This window comes from Hemicordylus capensis, chromosome 2, assembly GCF_027244095.1.
Source record: "Hemicordylus capensis ecotype Gifberg chromosome 2, rHemCap1.1.pri, whole genome shotgun sequence".
Taxonomy (NCBI): Eukaryota; Metazoa; Chordata; class Lepidosauria; order Squamata; family Cordylidae; genus Hemicordylus; species Hemicordylus capensis.
In genome coordinates this window covers 200,730,245-200,751,688 of record NC_069658.1, presented here as the reverse complement: position 1 = coordinate 200,751,688, position 21,444 = coordinate 200,730,245, and the positions used below count along the sequence as shown (strand labels likewise).

At 46.3% G+C, this 21,444-nt stretch overlaps 1 long non-coding RNA gene across 1 annotated transcript in view; it reads right to left on the bottom strand.

Moving 5' to 3' along the window:
* Positions 1–17,824, bottom strand: part of LOC128346358 (uncharacterized) — a 79,888-nt gene extending 62,064 nt beyond the window's left edge. The window contains exons 1-2 of the long non-coding RNA XR_008316930.1: positions 17,799–17,824; positions 17,259–17,414 (exon numbers count right to left, since the gene is read on the bottom strand). This is a non-coding gene — a long non-coding RNA (uncharacterized LOC128346358). The remainder of the gene's footprint in view (positions 1–17,258; positions 17,415–17,798) is intronic.
* Between the last annotated feature and the right edge of the window lie 3,620 nt (positions 17,825–21,444).

Genomic DNA, 21,444 nt, shown 5'->3' with positions numbered 1-21,444 from the left:
GACATTTACAGTCTACACAACCTCATGGAACACTTCTTATTATAAGGAAAAGCTATGGCCTGTGGCTTTCCACCATCAAATTTGGGAATTATGGAATGGAACCTACCTATTATGGTAACACATAACAAGAAAAAATGCTTTTGAAAATAAACAAGCTGTCTGTGGGCCCTGAATAGCCGACCTCAGCGGGAAGCCACTGCCTCAAAACAGGAGGGAGGAGAGCAGGGGTGGACCTTTCCTGTGGAAAGGTGAGGTAGACTTGCATTTTGGGCAGTATACAAATATGTTAAATAAGTAAGTAAGTAAGTCACCTCAGGTGGCAGATTGCTGATGCATCAGCAGGTGTTGAGATACTCCCCCCTCCTATGGCCATTGGAGCAGCTCTTTGGGGCACTTTGACCCTTGCAAACTTGGCAAGGAGCACCTCTCCTCACAATCTTGGCAAAGCTTGCTGGACACACAAGGAGAGTATGTCCTCCTCCCTGCCTCCCACACAAGTGTTGGTTATGAAACGGGACCGGTTCCCACCAGGATCAAGGGGCAAGGCAGCATTTTGCACCTCAGGCCACCCCTGAGGAAGAGTGTATCCTGTACCTCCTCCACAGAGGCGTATCTAGGGAAAATAGCGCCTAGGGCAAGCACTGAAATTGGGCCCCCTGTCCATACATCTGACACCCATCTTTGAGATAACTTTACCATAATATCAGCTCAAAAATACAAGTTAAGCTCGTTAATCTTTTAATATTTCAAAAACTATTTAGCAGTGGACATAGCCAGACCAAAAAATGCTGGAAAACTACAAATTTCAGTATGCTGGGGCTCATGAAATGCCCAAATACTATATGGTGGTGTACTTGGAAAACTAAACAGAAGTGCCTGTCTAATTCTCTACTATGCATTGTAGCATCACTATTACATAAGTTTTAAAAATAAATGGAGAATTTGACTTTCCCCAGATACTAGGGCCTTGCAGAGGCCATTTGAGCATGTGTGGTGGCCATTTTATTTTCGGTGGCCATTAAAAAATTTTTTTCATTTTAAAAAATGGCGCCCCCCTTCAAGTGGCGCCTGGGGCATGTGCCCTGCCTGCCCCACCCTAGATACGCCCCTGCTCCTCCACCTTCTGGAGAACATTTCTCATTGGGATCCTCAGGTCTCCAATTGTTGCTCATCATCCATGCCTGCTTTGCAAAGCTTTGTCCTCACCCTCATTTCACAGTCGGGCTGCATCTCCCCGAAGATGTGCTTTGTGTCTAGATGGCTGGCTGCCCCTCACCCTTTCCAGGCCCCAAGTAAGCCTTCCCACATTTCACAAGCCCAAGCCCAAATTTGTTGCAGTTCCAGCCAAGATAACAGGATGCATTGACATTAATCTCAGCTGGGCGCTGCTACTGTCTATTGCCTGCTGCTACTGTTAGAAGGGAAGTCACCCTGAACTGACACATGCTGATAGCTATGAGAGTACTAATGGGAAGGGAAAGTCATCTGTGAGGTTTCCCTGCTCTTCCTGTGCACCATACGGTGGTGGAATGGAAGATGTACAAGAACTAAGAGAGATTACCTGGACTAGTTGAAGGGCGGGCCATGGCTCAGTGGGAGAGCACCTGCTTTGCATGCAGACGGTTCAGGGTTCAATCCCTGACAGGGGTTAATGGGTTCTCAGGATACAGTTTGTAGTGAACCAGACTGCTTTCAGGGTTTGAAGGGAAATAATTTGGTTTTCCACGCCCAGTTCAGAGCCTTGACTGGGATAGTTTGCTCCATCCCACCTGCCCCTGATATTACATATGAGCCTTAGTTGGTGGGTTTTTTATTTTGTTTGTTTGTTTGTTTTGTTCTTGCTTAATCAATTAAAGCTTCAGCCCTCATAACAAGGAATAGTACTGAGCCTGAAACTGACTCCTCAAGCTCCAAACAGTGAGCTCCAACAGTTGGGAAGGCAATTCTGTTTGTTATTTTAAAGATAATGGGCTTGTTCTTATAACTGACAGATGGGTGGGCGAAGCATCCAGCCAGGCTCCAAACCGTGTACACACTTCTAAGAAATGGCCATGTGTTGGCAAAAACTGAGGCAGGAGGAGAGGAAAGTGACCATGTGCTAGCCCTGATCTCAGTAGGGCGATGGTGCCCAAACCACATCTTGCACTCTATCAAAGTGGGAGGAAAAACACATCCCACACTGTCCTACCTAGGCTGCAATTAGCAGCCAATCACTTTCCCCTCCTCCTACCTCTTTTTTTTTTTTTTTTGTAGATGACTGTTTGCACACACAGGGCCAGGAACCTGGCTGGACAATTCTCCTGGCCAGCTGCTGGTTGAGAGAACAAACCTAATGGCTCTTAAGTTTCCAGCATTACAGCACCATGAAGGAACCTTACAAGAGTCAACACCGACACTTGATGGCACTTAATCAATCAATCAAGTTAGGGATGTGCAAAAACCGAGGTTCATGGACAGGCCACCGGGGGCAGCAAGCAGGATCTTTAGAAAGGAGGACAGCCGGTCCTTACTTGCTCCCTCCCGCCCCATGCAGCTTCCTGCTGCGGTGGTGCTCCTCCCAAGAACTAGCGTGTGGCACCTGCATGCACATGGCATCCACAGTTCGTACACATCCCTAGTCTAAGTTACAATTTTCATTGCAATGGTAGTGTATGTAACAGGGTCCTTGGTTTCCTTCATGACTCCTACACAATGGATTTCCATCCATCCACTCTCAAGGGTGTGCTTTTGAGAGCAACCTGTGAGAACTAAACTGCACATTCCAATGGAGGTGAAGCCAGAGCTGTTCTTGTCCTGCACTATAGTTCACTCTCAGGAGGACTGCAGAGGTTGGCAGTAGTGTCCAAAGGTGTCTGGCAGTCACTGAACTTCAGTGTGAGTTGGAGGGGTTGTAGCTCAGTGGAAGAGCACATGCTCTGCATGCAGAAAGTCCCAGCTCCAGTCCTTGGAAGCTCCAGGTAGAGCTAGGAAAGAACCCTGTCTGAAACCCCGGAGAACTACTGCCAATAACTGTAAACAAAACTGAGTGATATGGACTCAGTAACTCACAAGACAGCAACTTAATATGAGTGGTGTGATACTGTGTGTGTGTGTGTATTAGTATGTGAAAGTCTACAGCTTAAAACCTCAACTCCTCCTCTATCTTATGGGCTCAATATCACAAAATTGGAAAAATTGATATCTTAGGGCAGTTGAGTAAATTGAGACTTAAAGAAGTCATTATCATCACTTCTGCTGCTAATTCCATACAATTTCCACAAGCAGTTAATGACAAAGTTGTGACATTGTTGTCTCTGTCCTTCTTCTGGCAATCTTCCTTCCTTCCTTCCTTCCTTCCTTCCTTTCTCCTTCATCTTATTTAGCTTGCCCTGCAAAATCATTTTTCCAGCATGGAAGTTCTTTCTGTGCCTGTTGGTTTTTAATTTCCCCCCAGTGGGAGAAAGAACCAAAACACAAGCAAGGCTGGTTGCTGCTGCTGGGCCGGCAAGTGAACGAAGATCCTGCCACTTCCCATGCAAGTGACACACTCTCTCTCTCTCTCTCGCTCTCTCCCTTTTTTTAAAGGAGCCAATTTGATTCACTTTTCAAGGAACAGGTTTTCATGCTTTGTGCATTTATTTCCTAATTTTATTATGCCATTTAATTAGATCATGCACATTGGTTTTATTGTTAAAACATGTCCTTGTTTTCTTTATAACGAGATTTCATAGCACTACAGGGACGTTTAGGAAAATATCACATGAGCTGCATTCCAGCATCCACTCTCGAAGATGGGCCTGAATCGGAGAGAGTCTGCTGAGCCATAAATCTAGTCACAGATGGAAAAAGCAGAATATTATTTGCAGCATGCAGAGCGCTGGCAGCTCCAGCAAGGGATTCAGACCCCTTGGAGCACTTAAATTACAACACTGGGCGGAATGGTGCTGCGCGGTAACCTGCCTTGGAAGGACACCGAAAAGTTGTTTGCAAGATTCCATTTTACAGGCTGACAACATCTATGAGTGCTCCCTGGAGACGCCATATTTCACATTGCCTACAATGCTGCAGAGCGTGTGCTTTTCCCGTTTCCGATCTTCTAAAACTGCAGGTCAAGGGATGCTTTGCGACCTGGTTGGGGGTGTTGGCACAAATGTGTCCCACTTCCACTCCTGCCAGAACAGAGTCTTCCTTGGAACTTCCTTGCCGAGATCCTGTCCTGTAGGGGAGCCATTCCCCCACATCCTCTGCAAACCAGGGGTCATACATGATGATCAGATTAATGATGGGCGTTTTGAGGCATGCTTCTTTGGACTGAACAAAGCACAGGGCTGATGGGATGGATCTGAAAAATGGGGGTGGGAATGGAAGAGAAATGGGCTTTGAGAGATTTATCGGGGGGAGGGTATGTGTGTGTGCTTGGGTGGGGTGGAAAACTGCAAACATTTGGCCAGCTGTTTGTTAGGTGAGGTCAGGAGAAATGGGCTCAAATGTGGGGATTAGTGAAAACACAGATATTGAGTTCTAGCAGGGATCTGAAAAGTTTGGTACCAAACCAATTCGTGATGGATGAACACCAAATGGTCCAGGTGGAAGGGCCTTTGAGGGGACATAAAACTGAAGCTGAATACTTCTTTGCTTGGGGTTGTGCACAGGAGGTGTGATTTACATGTCCCTGTTTAAAATTATGCCATGAATTACATGGGAGCCTGCAACAGTATTAAAGTTTATAAAAACTACAGAAGCCCAAGAGAGCTGGGAGCCCATCTGAAATTTGTGCTTCATAGGGGTCAGATTCTTGGGTGCAGTTTTCTATCTTTTCTTTTTACAAGGTGAATGACATGTAATCCAGTGGGTTAGATCCAAACTAGATGTTAGCAGGAATACATTGTTAAAAGGTGTGCTTCCAGCTGAAATGTGTGTGTGTTTGTACACATGTGTGCTGTGCGTGTCTATCTATCTATCTATCTATCTATCTATCTATCTATCTATCTATACACACAGCTAGGGAGTCTGATCCTGATCAGGACTACAGTGCAGAGGGAGGGATACATTATTTCCCCTTACACCATTATCCTGCTGAAAATCACACCCACCCACACCCAAAGTACTGCCATTTCTCCCTAAAATGACTATTTGCAGCAAATAGCAAGGCTGGGACACTTTTTCCACTGTGTGTGTGTGTGTGTGTGTGTGTGTGTGTGTGTGTGTGTGTGAGAGAGAGAGAGAGAGAGAGAGAGAGAGAGAGAGAGAGAGAGAGAGAGTTAGTTAGTTGGAGCCATGCCTTTAAACAAATGCATTCCTGTCAATGTTTAGCTTGGCTCCTAGGATCAGCCAATCAGAATAGATATTAAATCAGAAACAGCTAACTTCTGTATTCTTGGGGACCCTGCTCCAGACAGTAGTTTGAGGCCTGTTACAGATGATCAGGTTCTGTTTTAAAGCTAGCATTACCTACTACAAAGGGCTTCACAACACAAGCCCTTTTGTATCTTGGAAGATACAAAACCATCAATTGTGTAAGGGGAGGGGGGTTGAGAAGCTAAAGTGCTTCTTGAAGATCCCCTCAGGTGGCAGACTGGCAGTGTTACTCTGCCTTTCCATAATGTGCATGAGATAACGATGCAACACAATTTGTATGACATTTACCACAGAGACTCACTGCTTCTTTTCCTTGCAAATTGAAACTCTGAGCCAGAATGTTTACCGTGGTTTGATTAATTTTTGATGGGGTTACTGGGGGGGCCAGATAAAATTGCTCTAAGGACCAGAAGAACTGTACCATGAGCCATCGGTTGGTCATCCGTGATCTAAATGCATCCCTCATCTTAGGCCTTTGTAATATAATTAGAAACAGTGGCTGACATCCAGACTAATGAAGCACTGGTGCTAAGGGAGAAACACCAGTAGAGCATCATGGCTTCTGAAGAGTTCTAGACTAATGCTGCACCAGTATTTGCATGGGTGGAGGGAGATTTTTGATGGCCTCTGCTTCCCCTGGAAGCACTCTGTACCCCTTGGAAATATGTTCCTGAGGGCTGCATAACCCTCAGGGACATATTTTTGGGTGACACAGAACACTTCCGGAGAAGGGGAGGTTGTCGAGATTCCCCGCTACCTCAACCATGCTTCAAGAGCAGTGGAGCTGAGTTAGCTGAACTCTTAGGAAGCAGCAGTCCTTCTTCCTTAGCACTGGTTCTTTGTTTTTCTGGATGTCAGCAGGTTATGTGTACACCACTGATGTATGCAAATTCTGTGTATACCTTTACACAATGCACAACTGACGGTGATGAAACTAACTCTGGGGGACTTTCCAAACAAAGAGAACTGTTGCAACATTGTCAAAAGGTGAGAGGGGGATCACTGTAGACTGAACCAGCTTTGTAAAACTTCAGCAAAACAAGCTGTAACCTATTATACAATCATCAGGATTCTGAAGTTGCCCAATACCTACAGCTAGTGTGGTGTAGCAGTTAGAGTATCAGACTTAAACTCAAAAGACCTGGGAGTTATTCACATATGGCTTCATGCCGTGTGGTAAATGTTGAGTGAAGCCACTTCGAATCACACTCGTGGCATTGAGGGAAGCGGCCCCTCCCCCTGCTCTTGGATTCTATTTTGATGCAAGTTCACATGTTTTCCTTCCGGTTGAGGCAGACTAGGCAGGGTTAGGCTAGTCGTGAGAACAGTTCCACAGTCTCTCCGCCTAATCTAGTTCATGTTGTGACGATAAAAGTGGGATGCTCCTTGGAGGAAAGGTCAGATAACAGGCAGGGAGAGAAAATGGCTGCTCTGTGCAACAAGATGTTACATAACATCAAAGAGTTCCTTTTTTCTTTTATTTTTTGCTTGACTAAGAGGGAGTAATTCACAGACCATAATTTATCCACGTTTTTAAAGTGATCATCACTTGTTCATTTTAGGAGAAGGAATGGTAGACTGTTTTCAGTGGACTCTGGAACAAGGTGCCATTTTAGGATTGCGGAGTATTCGACGTTTGATTTGGTGGCCAAGATTCATGGTGATGTGGACAGTTTTGGCTGAGCTGAGTCCAGGTTTGGAAGGAATCAGATCTAGGGAGGCCAGCTCAGGCAGGCAGGGAAGAAGCAAACCGAGAGAAGAAATATGAAGGCAGAAGGGTGAGGCAGAGCAAGAAGGATGCTCTGGTCAACTTGAAAAAGCACTATTGTTTGTTTGTTTTAAGGTGCGAGAAGAAACAAAGATGAACAGGTTGAGAGATACAATGAGATCATTCTAACGACGGGGAGCTGTAGCCCTGGTAGGGCTGGCCGTGACAACCACTGGGATCACGCCCAATCCTGGCGCTCCCCCACTGAGTCACCTGGGTTTTAAACCCGGGCTGCAGTTGAGGTAGGAGGACGCAGACACATCCTACCTCACCACCCAGTCGTGGGGAAACCCGGGCTGTCAGCAGCCGGAGCTTCCATAGAGCCAGGGGGAGGAGCGGACCAGCAGTGGGGAATTCCTCAGTGCACCATGCTCCTCATGGGGTGCATTGTGAGATATGGGAAGACACAGCCTGCTTTCCCCCTGCCCTCTCGCTACTCCAGGATTGCTCACATGCCAGTTGTGTGCAGCAGAGCTCAGGAGTGGCAAGGATCATATGGTGGAAGGTAGGTGATGTCCTGCCTTCCCCCCAGCCCTCCCCAGCCCGGTACTAATGGTCATGTGAATGACCTTAAAGTGTGATTAAGAAATTCTCAAGCAAGAGTCATTGATAAAGCTGCTGGCATTCCTGAGAGCCTCTGACACAACAAGGCAAGGATGTGATACTTTGTGATCCTACACTGAGTTCCCACTGTTAACAGCTGGGCAGATAAATTTGGATAGCCATATCATTGGCATGGAAGTAGCCACTGCAATAGACCATTTCCGTTCCTAGGGGCTCTTTGAAAAGTCCCAGATCCCGCTGCAGTTTGCCAGATGGCCACTCAAACACCACATCAGCTATTTACATAATCAACGCTACCAATTATATAGCACCGATTGAGTGTTCATAGCATTAGGAACATAGGAAGCTGCCATATACTGACTATAGGTCTATCTAGCTCAGTATTGTCTACACAGACTGGCAGCGGCTTCTCCAAGGTTGCAGGCAGGAATCTCTCTCATCCCTACCTTGGAGATGTTGCCAGGGAAGGAACTTGGAGCCTAGATGCTCTTCCCAGAGCGGCTCCATCCCCTAAGGGGAATATCTTACAAAGCTCACACTTCTAGTCTCCCTTTTGTATGCAACCAGGGCAGATCCTGCTTAGCTTAAGGGGACAAGTCATGCTTGCTACCACAAGACCAGCTCTCTCATTGTCTCAGCATCCATTGTTTCGGTACTCTTACTACAGCTCTGTATGGTAGGTGGATGGTATTTTTATCCCCAGGTTGCACATCGAGAGTTGAGACTGACAGACAGTGGCTTGCCTACAGTGTGCATGTCACTGAGACAAGATCCGAGCCAGGGCCTTTGCCACTCACAGTCTTAACCACGACCTGACAAGAGTAGCCATGTTTTTGGGAGGCAGAGAGGCCATCGAGGCCCAGCTTTTTCTCTTGCAGCGAGCCATTGTTGCCACAGCTGCACAAAGGAGTATCGTGCTCCACTAGAGGGCTCACAAGCCACTTGTATCTGACACCACTCTTTGCTTTCATATTCAAATAACATAATCAGAATGGCAATTGTGAATTTCCTTATAGGGCCCTTATGACCCAGGTAAAATTCTGGGCCTATCCCAGTCTGCAGCAGTGGCTGTTGACTCTCCCAGGTCCATTCTTGTTCAAACAATCATCAGCTGCAGGGTGCATTGAAATGACAGCCTGCTGCCACTGCACAAATGGAGCCCCCCTCCACACACTAGTGTTTCAGAAATGTTGTTCTAATGAGCATCTCAAAGTCTAACCAATGGTTCACCCCTCTCCAAGGGCCAATAGATATGCAAATTGTTTAGCAAATAATGGATGTGGCTGAATGTTGCAGGGCTGTAGCAATACTTACTACTAGCAATACCTAGAGAGCCCATTCTCATGGACAGCCCTACCTGGGTAGGGCAGGGCTAGCCGAGGTAGGCTTGGTCATCTGGGGCCCTGGCATTGCTCCCAATTCCAATGCTCTTCTCCTGGGCAGCCCTGATTGGCTACCCAGATTTAAAGTGAGGTAAGAGGACAAGTGTGCACCTCCTACTCACTCTCTGTTCCTCTGGGTTGCCATGCTGCTGGCAACTGCTCCTGAGCTGCCAGCAGCCATCTTTATGATGGAGCTGGGAGGAAGGAGTGACCAGGCAGTGCAGAGCTTTTCCAATGTACCACTCTGCTCTCCAGCATGATGCACTGGGATCCCTGGTGGCCCTGACTTGCTTCCTTCCCGATCTCTGCTTGCTGCCACTCCATTTGTGTGGCTGCCCTGATGGGCAACTGGTCATCTGGGGGAAGGCAGGTAGGCTTCTGCCTCACCCACCCCAGCCCATCCCTTTGTGGTCATGTGAATGACCACAGCATGTTTTAGTGATGGGCAAATACTGATGAGCAGCATGGTTTCCTTCATTTCTTCCTTAGGTGCAAGCAGAGCAAGAGCCCCGTAGGTGACCAGCATGGCATGGGGTATTTTTAAACCCCACCCCAACAGTCAAGATGGGAGTGCATTGTTTCAAAGGTCACATTTATATGGCACCATGTCTTTGGGGTGTACCTGACTTTTTGAAACTTAAAAATCCCCAGGCCACTTGATTTCTCAGGAGCCAAGGAACTGGTCTGTAAATGACTTCCCCAAAGTTCTAGTTAATATCAGCAATCCATGATCATTTCACGGAAAGTAAAGGGTTAGAGCAGGCCTGCTCAACCTCAACCCTTCTGCAGATTTTTATTCATTCTTTCATTCATTCATTCAATTTCTATACTGCCCTTCCAAAAATGGCTCTGAGCGGTTCACACAGAGAGATAATAAATAAATAAGATGGATCTTGTTTATGTTGGTCTACAACCCCCATAATCCCTGGCTGTTGGCCACTGTAGAGGGGGTTTATGGGAGTTGTAGTCCACAGACAGTTGGAGGGCCAAAGTTGATCATACCTGGGTTAGAGTGATATTGCAGCAAAAGCAGCTACTAGCTTAGAGTGCCCAGTTTGATGCCTTTGCAGGTTCAAAATTGGCATATAAACTCACCATAAAAATTCAGGAATTACAAGCACCCTCGGACAAGACTAGCAAAACTGCATTATTTTGAACACTGGAGAATGACTCATACTTTTTTGCACATGCCTGCATCCTTTCTGGATGCATGCATATTTGCACAATGCTTTGGGGAAATTGTAATATGGCGGTAGGGGAGGATAGCTCTGTCAGTGCTGGCAGCCAGAAGTCATTCTTAGGATATATCCAGGCATTATGCAAATAGGCGTTGTGGAAATCCATGACTTGAGCCTTCTGAACTTTGGCAGCATCACTAGCATTTATGTAGCTAGTGAAAAAGTGTGTTTTTCAGTACCTTATCGCCTTGATTCTTGTAAAGTAGACCAGTATTATGATTATCTCCATATTGCAGGTATAAGGATGAGCTGAGAAAATAGGGGCTTGCCTAAAGCTATCTAGTAATAGCAATAGCAATAGCACTTACATTTATATACCGCTTTTATAGCCGGAGCTCTCTAAGCGGTTTACAATGATTTAGCATATTGCCCCCAACATTCTGGGTACTCATTTTGTGTCTGTGGTAAGATGGGGCTAACATAATAAATTTGTGTCTGTGGTAAGATGGGGCTAACAAACCCATCCACAAGAAGGCTTAATTCATACACATTCCTCAGTGGCATGAGATTGTACCTTGGGAACCAGTCCCTGTGATGCTTCTGGGTATGTGTCTTCATGTGGAGAGGGCCTTTGTCTCACACACCTTAATTGCAAGGTATGGTATTCTGTTGTCAGGCCATTTGGTGGCATCCTTGCTTGCATTTCTATATATCATTTCATTTGTCCACACAAATTTGCCATTTGAGAGGTAGTTTATAGCTCCTGATGGCATAGATACCGAGCTGTAAACCAGGGAATCTTTGATTCCACTCTCACCTCAGTTACAAAATGGTCATAGGCAAATGACAGTCCCTCTGCAACATGGTGGTAATAAGGGCCTGGTAAGGATTATGGAGATGATAAATAGAGACCCACAATCAGGGGCAGAGCTACAATTGAACAAGGGGATAAATGCCCCTGGCAGCCGTTGAGGGAGGGGGCCCACCTTCTGGGTGACAGATAGCTCTTTGTTCTTCTCCTTTCACCTCTCTGAAGGGGCGGCAGGGGGCTATCTTCATTTTTTGTCCCACAGCCCACTCCAACCTTGTTCCACCCCTGACCACAACAAAATTTTGCAGTAGTGTGTGTGTGTGTGTGTGTGTGTGTGTGTGTGTGTGTGTGACCTGAATCTCTGCCAGAGCATGCTGCCAGGCACATTTCCCTCTCAGAAGTGGAAGGAGTTGTCTTGAGGGAATATTTTTCAAATTGAGAAATTTCCCACTCTGTTCAAGTCCTCCTTCTCTTCCCCTCCTTGCCACTGAGTTCCATTAGCTCCACCCAGCTGGTTGTCTGTGAACTGCCTTCTGAGTCTGTGAACATTCTACTTTATTGAGTTAAATTGGGGTAGTCTGGAGGTTTTTTGGCCCAGTTAGGTTGTTTTTTCTTCTTCAGATTTTTCAATCCCCCCTTCCCTCTGAAACCAAATGTGATTCCCAAAAATATGGCCCTGAAGAGTGCACAGCACCTTCAGAGGGAAGGGGAGATCAACAAAAACCACCCTTCCAGCATAGCAGCAGTCCAACATCATCAAAACAGCACTTCATTCATCTTGATGTTGGCCAATATATCAGAAATGCTTTGAACACAAAGTGCTGTGGCGGATGGGGTAAAGAGAAGGAGATGATCCTGATCCTGAACAGATGACGTAATAGGTTTAGATGGGAGAAAGGTATGTGAGACCAGAGACTGCAAGTAGTCTCATGATAACCAGGAGGGGAGTGAAACTGGGGTGGGCAGACACAGGGGCTGCCTTCAAACATCACACAGAATGGCAGGTCCAATTGACCCATGGTTCCATGCCCCACTTCCCCCCACTCTCCTGTCCACTTTCCGATGTTCGGGAGAGCTGCCTCTCTACAGTCAGCAAGACTGCAGAGAGCCAGGGGAGCTGGCTGTGTGGGCTTCCTTCTCGACAGAAGGACAGCCCTCCAATCGGGCTGGCCAGAGGGAGCAGCTTCCTCCCTCGTCTCCAGTTTCTTGGAGCCGAAACTGCAATGCCAGTGTTCAGATTTAATGCTGGCACCACAGAACCAGAAGTGAGGGCAGCGAAACTCCACTCTTACCAAAGTTTCAGAATGGAGTTTGGGAAGAGAAACCACGGGTCCCATCTTACTCTGGTTTCACCAATTCAGACATGCGGCATGGGAAACCAGAGGTGAAGGGACCTCCGGTTTCCTAGTACATACAAATTCAGCGAGGGAGTATAGCAACCATGCCTGGCTGACAAAAACTGACAAAGAAGCAGAGCTGACAGGTATGAGAGAATGCATATATCTCTTGCCATATTGATGAAGCTCCTGCCTCACATGTCTGTGGCTGGGGATTATGTGGGGACTGTAGTTTAGGGATGTGCAAACAGGTTCAGAAACAGGTTTAGTTTGATGGCTCAAAATTGGACCGAACCCACCCCGCATTTGGTTCGATACTAAACCAAAACCCCTGGCCTGTTTGTGGTGGGGAGGGGTTGGCAAGTTAAAAGAAAAAATCTTAATTTTATTTTTACAGAAATAGAACTCACCGCCACTACACTGGGGGCTTCTCTGAAACCGCAGGGGGTCTCCAGAAATCCCCCCTCCCCCCACTAGCCTCCATTATTTTCCAAATCGCCCAATTCAGTGGTCTTCGGCCCATTCTGAGCCTTATCCCTGTGACAACAGCCATTTTGGAGGCTGTTGCATATGCCCAGTGGGCCTCTGCATGGCCAGGTCTGGAGAACCCCTGCTGCACAGCCTTGGAGAAGCCCCTGGAGCAGCAGCAACGAGTTCCATTTCTGTTAAAAAAATTAAAATAAAATTTTAACTCATGAAGCCCCCAAACCAAACTGGGGGGCGGGGTTGAGGTGCACAAAACCAAACATGCCCAGTCCATTTCGAGTCCAGTCCAGACCTGAACCAAACCGGGCAACCCTGTTTGGGGCACACCCCTACTGTAGCTGCAACACTGAGGCTATGAGGCTCTGCAATGCCTGATATACATGTGATTTGACTGCTGCTGCTGCTAGTGATTTGCCCGGATCGGTCCGGAGGCCATTCTACAGGCCTCCGGACCGGTCCAGACATGGGCAGTTTGGATTGGGGTGGTTTGGGGTGGGGGGGTTCCTTTAAGGGCGGGGGAGGGTTAACTTACCCCTCCCGCCACTTTCTCCCATCCGGCGCCCGTATTTTCTTTAGTAATTGGGGCGGCAGGATACCTCCCTGCCACCCCTTCTCCCACTTTGCTGCAACCAGGAGAAAGGGCAGCAGGGAGGTATCCTGCTGCCCCAATTACTGAAGAAAGTACGGGCGTGCGCGCAAAAGGCTTCTAAAAGCCTTTTGCACTGCAGCAGGGAAGGCCTTTTGCACTAAGCGGGGGAAGGGGTGTGAGGGAGGTATCCTGCCACCCCGATTACTAAAAAAAAGATGGGCGCCAGATGGGGGAAAGCAGCGGGAGGGGTAAGAAAACCCTCCCCCGCCCTTAAAGGAACCCCCCACCCCAGTGCCGGACTGCAGCTCCGCAGTTCTGTGCACACCCCTAGCTGCTGCTTCCCTTTTGATAGCTGCTTTTAGATTATTTTAGCAAATTATGTCAGTTTCTATTATTTCATTTTATGATGATGGCTGATTTGTTTTCTTAGCTGTCTTGATTATATTTTTTTATAGAAAGGTAGACTCTCTATTTGAGAATTAATTGCACTTTGGATAAGGTTTTGAAAACAGCAAGCACTTCCCATTCCAAAATCCAGTGAATATGAAGTCTGCTGCAGAATCAGTTCAGATGCACCCTATCTGCTAAAATGCAGAGGCCACATGGATTCCCATCCAAGCTGCATAAATATGTAACGGGCACTTCTTCCCATCTATATGGGAGAGTATGCGAACATTTAGCCCAACCTGTTCAAAATTCCTTTCTGTGCCGACAAAGCAGTTTCTCACAAAGTGTACCCCTGGGGAGATTGATCTCCCTAGCTTGTTCCTAGAGCAGAGGCCATCTCAAAGAACCAGAGGTGCATTCTACATTCCACCAGCTGTTATGCGATATAGAGGCATGCCAGCATTGAAACCATCAAACAGCCAATTTCCATCTTTCTAATTACTCGAGGAATAAAGTGTGCCTGGAATGGAAAAACATATCATTCCATTGTGCCTAAGAACCGGAGCCAAAGATGTTGAGGTTCCCACCCACCAAAGAGACGTTTCCTGATCAAGCTAGGGTAAGCCACGGAGGGCCCACATCTCTGCTGACCCTTCTCTGCAGACACATGCACATATCTGGATGTTCATCTCATAGAAGTTTTGTTTTGTTGCTAAAATAGCAAGAAGCTCTACACTGAATGGCAGCAACTCTCTAGGGCAGTGGTTCACAACCAAGGTTCCTCCAGATGTTGTTGAACTACAACTCCCATCATTCCCAGCTATAACATATTGTGGCTGGGGGTAATGGGAGTTGTAGTTCAGCAACATCTGGAGGAACCCTGGTTGGAAACCACGGCTCTAGGGCTTCGGTCTTTCCCAGTCCTGCCTGAAGAGGCCAGGGATTGGACCTGGTGTTACCTGCTGAGCTCATTCTACCCACTCCCAGAAGCCTCCCTGGTTGCAGCTGCATCTCCAGGCTTGGAGATTGCACTTTTGCTATGCTCAGGAGCTGCACTGCAATGTGAGCTCCCATTTTATGTTATACATGGGGACAAGTTGCTTAGTTGACAGTAGATTGGTTGCCCCCAAATTTGGGCTGCAAGTAACGCAAATTGCAAAGGGGATTAGCTTCACACACCCTCTCCCTATGTGGGGGTCCGGCTAAGCACACTCCAGAACTAGCTACTGTGAGTTATCTGGCATCCAAGGTCATTTTGGGCATAGGATGAACTCTAAAACTCCCCTCATCGTCTCACAAGAGGGATAACACCTGATGCTAACAAAGCAATTAGGCTATGAAGGGAAGGCAGACTCCATTACAACAGGGATGGGTTAGTGATGTAACTTTGAAGAGGTGCCCATCAAAACTGTTGATAGAACTATTGGGAAGCCCTTCCCAGCACAGGATGCTGTTGGACATACCTGCACACTCTAATTGTCCTCACAATCAGCTTTGAATACGTGATTCACACACCTTCCTACTCAGGAAGGATGATCAGACACAAGGCATTCCAAAAAAGCCTGCCTGGACTCCCCTATTCAGCAGAGCATGACAAGAGCCAAGGGCCCTCAAGGCTTGTTTTGGGATATAAGTATTCCTAAGCCCATGACTCAGTGTGCTTCCTCATGTATTATACACTTGGGACTCCACTGCTACATGTGCTCCCTTGTGCTTTACACTTGGGACTCCATTTCAAGAAAAACTCCGGCAGACCACCTTGGTGTTCCCCTTTCCTCTGGGCCACCCGAAGTGAAATCACTAATCACTACCTGGATCGGTCTGTGTGCCCTTCCAGCCAGCATCCCTAGCAGGCATAGGAGCTGGGTCCATTGAGACACTTATCTTGTGGGCATCCATCCCTTCACTAACATCTGCAACCCCCCTGCCTTTCACCTCACTGTCTCTGAAGGACATGAGTTTCCTGCTGCTCAAAGTCCTGTTGCCTAGAGAGAGGTACAGTATAGTGGTTGTCTGGCTCTCAGGAACCCAATCTATCTCTTTGATTCAAACTTCCACCTTCCCCATCTTTTAGTCTTTCTCTCTGGCCTGCCTAGGAATTTACACACGAACTGGAACTTTAAGCTAAATGTGCCAATAGTCTGTTTTAAAACATATTTGTATTGTGTTTACGTTAGGACCACCTAGGAACTTAGTTTATTGCTCTTATTATTTTTCTCTCAATAAACTCCTTTTTGTTAATTAAAACCTCTCTTGCAAGCTGATTTTCTTGAGTTCATTCATTTGGACAAATTAAGGCTGATTGGAACTGTCTCACCTTTTGAGCTAAATTCCCACATTCACCCAAACTGGGGGTGTTGACCAATCATCCCTGAGGGAGATCCATCAACACTGGGGTCTTCTGCCTGCAAAGCAGATGTCCCTCCACTTTGCTATTTGCAGTGCTGTCTGCATTGAAATGCTCGTGTGGGTCCCACTGACCTACCAGATGCTTTTTGAAGAGATGATGCTCATCTGCAACTAAAGCCCCTGGTTGTTATTTGCAGTTAATTGTCTATACTGAGAGGTGGATTAGGACCAGAGTCCAGTTTATCTGGGATTAGAAAATACAAGCAGATGCCTCCAAGTCAGGTTTAGAATGAGGCTTGGAAAAATGAACCTTCCTCCTTTAGCCTAGAAAATAGCTTATTCTTTTTGTACCCAATTCTGAGTCTGTTTCAGAGACACTATCACACCCCTGCTGATGCCAAGAGGAGTGTGACAAAATTGAATCAGATCCCCCCTCCCCAAAATATTTAACACTCCACATCTATATGTCACATGCTTGCTGCCTTGTCCCCACCATCTCCTTCCATCCACATAATTTTTGTGGCTCTGGGGATGGCAGCAGGAGAATGGAGGGATGTCTTTCCCCCCTCCACTTCCTGATGACTGCACACCAGATGCAAGGTATACTGGGAATTGTAGTTTTTCCAACATTACTGACCCATTGCACTAGAAGTGGAAATCTCTGGAATGGGAGACAAATGATAGGAGAAAATTATCTACTGTTTCTCCTTGGGAGAAACCCAGAAATTTTCATCAGATGCCAGTTTCTCTTTGGAGGAACCCTTAAATTCTCTTTCGAATTTCACTTTGGATAAATTTTGGTTCAAAGACCAGAAAAAAATACAGTTCCTCCTAGTGCTCCTTGCATCTGGCATGCAACCATCACATGATGCCAGACATCAGGGTGGGAGGGGAGGAGGGAAAGAGATAGCCTTTATCTCAAGAGAGATAAGTGGGGGTAGAGGAGGCTTGAAGACAGGAGAGTAGCTACAGAGCCCATTCCAGGTTTGTAGGGATCACCATCAAAGACCCCTTTATGGGCCTCTTCATACCAGGGTGGCCTTCCCAGGTAAGTTTGTGTTGGGTCTTACCTTGACATTGTCGGGCACAGAGGCGCTCTTACCAGGGTCTTCCAGGCCAAAGCCCAGGGCCTCCACATCTGCCTCCACATCCCCCAAATCCTCTTCAGTCTGTCCCGGGTGGTGTGGTCAACATGCCACGCTGTGCCAGGAGGCTGAGCATGACCTCTGCTTTAGAGACAGAGGGGGAAGTGGGGTAAGAAATATGTGGGATGGGAATATGTTAAGTGCACCTGGTCTTTACCTTCAATAGGACCTCTCTATCTGCACTTCATAGAGGAATCAAAAAATACTCTGCTCCTTCATTATCTCGGTACAGAATGCAAATCTCTACCCCCATCCTTTTTACACAGCATCTTTTGTGTTTCCAGGTGAATCCAATAAAAGCTTCCCTGATACTTACCACCTAACCCCCCTCTCTCAATCTTTCCATTGTCACGCGTTTTGGTTAAAAGACCCCACAAGCACTATTCTGCAACAGGACATAGCAAAGAAAACACAAATACAATGGATTTCGGGTTTTAAACCCCTTTTCCTGCCAGCTACATCTACCTGAAGCCATCACAGCCCTGTGTGGCACTTCAGCTGGTTGCCATGGAAACTATAACATCACAAAACAGTAGATTATGACTTGGAATGGGAAGGGGGAGCAGCAGGAAATGTTTCATGCAAATATCCTTAACAATAATAAGATAGTCACGCACACATGTGTGTACATACATACTAAACAAAGCCAACCTCTTGCAAAGGCCAATATTATTCATTGGGCAGATTGCCACAACATGTGAAAAACCAAATCTCTGGTTGCAAGATTGTGGTGGCAAGCCCAGCTCCTGGAGGGTGGGGGCATAGGTGTCCACAGGATTCTTTTTTTTTCCAGAGGAAGAGGACAAAGGCTGCAATTCTGAACCCATTTAGCTGAGAGTAAGCCTTATTGAACTCAGTGGGACAGACTCAATCCAGAGGGACAACTGTCTTCTCTTGCCGGCCCCCCGGCCCCCACTAAGCTGGGGCATGGGAGGAGGGATAAGCTGACATTGGTTGTGTTGTCTGAACCTGTCAGGGTTGGCTTATTCAGTTCTACTTACAATTCTAGAGTTAACAGCTGTAACTAAGAGTTGAAGCCAGTTAGAAATGGCAGCTCTGGAACCATATGTACTAGGGCTGAATTGGCGGTTTCAGACACCACTGAAAATGTCTGCGTATCTCCCTTCTCTGAAACTGGAAGTCAGGCTTGCTGCTGAATTCCAGGTACTGGAGATTTGGCTTTTCATGTTGTGTGAACCTACTCATTGTAAATTTGATGTTCTGAGGAGGTCAGCGACCTCCTCCTTTCTCTTGCTGACTTTTGTGTGTCATCTTATGATATGCCAGATACTTGCCACAATGCTAGAGTTGCCATGCCCCACAGAATTTCGGGTTTCACCCAGATTTTAAGCATCTCACCCAGATTGCTTAGCCCACCCGGATTCATGTGGATTTCAGCTTTCTAAAAAAAGGCTAAGCCCTTGTAGAAGCGGAGTTATGGAGCAAAACGTGCAGTCACTATTCTGTTCAAAAATTATTTCCAAGCCAATTTACATCATATGCAAATTAGGGACCCAGATTTGGAAAGCCAGAATATGGCAACCCTACCCAATGCCCATCTGCACCCATCTTCTCTCTCTCTCTCTCTCTCTCCCTCTCCCTCTCCCTCTCCCTATAACAATAAAAGCATTTAGGGAAAGCAGGGGGTTCTGCTATGTGGCCACTCCCCCATAATATCCTGAGCATCACTTTTGCCCCCAACCTACAGAGGAAGAGGCTGAAAGACGAAGGGGAAGTGTGGAGATCAAGGTGTAAGTGAATACAACATGTGAGATTCTAGAATGTGTTTACTGCTTGGATGGTAACGAAGTTAAGGTGGGCGCCTTAACATTTTTGGGGGGTGGGGGGACATGAGTGAATTTGTAAGCACCTTAACTGTTCTCTTAAACTGAAGATTTTTTTGAACCTAGGAAAAAATAGAAGAGGAGAGAGAGAGAGAGAGAGAGAGAGATTCATGCAGGGCTTTCAAAAGATGGAAGTCTTGATCATTGCTCATCAGTTGTCACTCATTTTTCTTGCTCTATAAACCTTAAGAAAACCCATTCTGCTCTAATCGATCACCATTGCTTTGCAGAGCATGCTTTTTTGTTCAGCAGTTTTCCAGTTAAGTACATTGAAGGCGAATGAGTGGGGATTAATTAGGGCACCAGATGCTTGCTGTGTTCTTATTGACTTAGAAGTGCAATTAAAGTGGAGGCATTTCTGTGCTTTTCAGGCTGTTGAAGCTGTATCCCGCCTTGCATCATGCAGTGCAGATGAGGGTGGAAGAGGTTTCTCCTCTCCTCTCATGATTCAGGACTGACAGCTGACACACAGGGGAGGTTGGCTATAATGTACTCTAATAACTGTTTGTCAGGTACAGAGCAGGATGCATAATCTGCACCTGCTGCAGGTTGCACGCTCATCTTGGGCATATGTGTCTGAACCCAACACTGCTGAATAATCTAGAATGGCTCAGGTAAAGAAAAGGGACTTCTGCTTATTTGACAGTCACCAGCATGAGCTTTCAACTGCCCTGTGTTATGGAGCACAAGCAGCCTGTCCATTGTATAAGAGCACAACTGAGTGTGTATGCTGTAGGAGCACAGAAAAGCCACCCAATTAATATTCCGAAGAGTCTCAGTGCACACTAATTTTAAAGAGCAGTTTTCTAGTCCTCATGGTTTGCAACGTGGTTCCTGAAAGTAGGAAGGTTGGAAAATGCTGGCGGAATGAATAGTATATACGGGGGACACCTATCTCAAATCCAGGTCATTGTTAATTCTCTCTCAGTCTAAACCTATCTCAGAGGGTGGCTGTGATTCAGACCATTGATCCATCTAACCCAGTGCTGTCTACTCTGATTGACAAGGGCTTGGTTGGGAGTGTACTTCCTGTCCCCACTATCTAAGATCATTTTAAGTGGCAATGCCAAGGACTAAACCTGGGACTTTCTGCATGCAAAACGAGTGTCCTGTTCCTGAGCTATGCCCACTCCTCTAAATGAAACCTGACATTACTGACATGTTACAACCACTCTTTCAGCGCTGACATAGAAAACAGAGGATTTCACTAAATTTGTTTTCCCATCTGGGAATGGATTTAGAACCTGAAGCCTGCTTCACTGGTCAAACCATTGAGACAATCTTCCTTTGACAGATATTTACTGAGAGGCAAGTGCCACCTGCCATCAATGCTATTGCTGTTGGCTGTTTGTGAGCCCTGCCTCTACTCCAGGGCTGGAATAAAAGTAACTAAAGTTCCATTCAAAAGCTGGCCTGGATCAAGATATGGATTAACCAAAAACACCATGTCCCTCCTTCCCTCCCCCCACCAAAAAAGACCAGTCCCATCAAAGTACTGTACTAACAAAACTTGGAACACAAAAGTGTTATAGAGTTTTTATTTGTATTTTAAAATTGTTTTAATTGTGTCAGTGTTTGAATGGTTTTTAGATTGTGAACCATCCATGGAGTTTTTTTTTTATATAGGGCATATAAAAATTAGGTGGATGGATGGATGGATGGATAGATAGATAGATAGATAGATAGCTTGGAGTTCAACAATTGATCTTTTGCGGATAACATGATGAACACGCAAAGAGTGCAATGAAACAATGCATGGATCAAAGCAGGTGAGCCACAATACCACCACTGAAAGTCGGTGACGTGGTTCTAGTGAAAAACCTTCGCCCTTGGGACAAATTGTCACTGCCCTTTTATTCTGCTCCATATCAAATAACGCAGATAAAAGGTACCATGATCACAGCCCAGCGGGAGGTAATCATACAGTCACAAGAAATATATCTGACTTCAAAACAGTGCAGAGCACACATCAGGCTTCAAGCTCAGATTGTGATGACTCCATATCCAGTGACAATGTCATCCCATCCTCTTCGCCAGAGGAAAGAGTTGTGGTATGCAAGGATAAGACAGTGGAGTTGAATCAGGAATATTAACGGTTTAATGAGACAGATATTATTTACAGATTGGCAAAGGAGTAAGACAAGGCTGTATACTTTCTCCTTATTTATTCAACTTATATGCTGAACATATACTGAGAGAAGCTGGATTGGAAGAAGACGAGCGCGGTTTTAAAGTTGGAGGAAGAAACATCAATAACCTGTGCTACG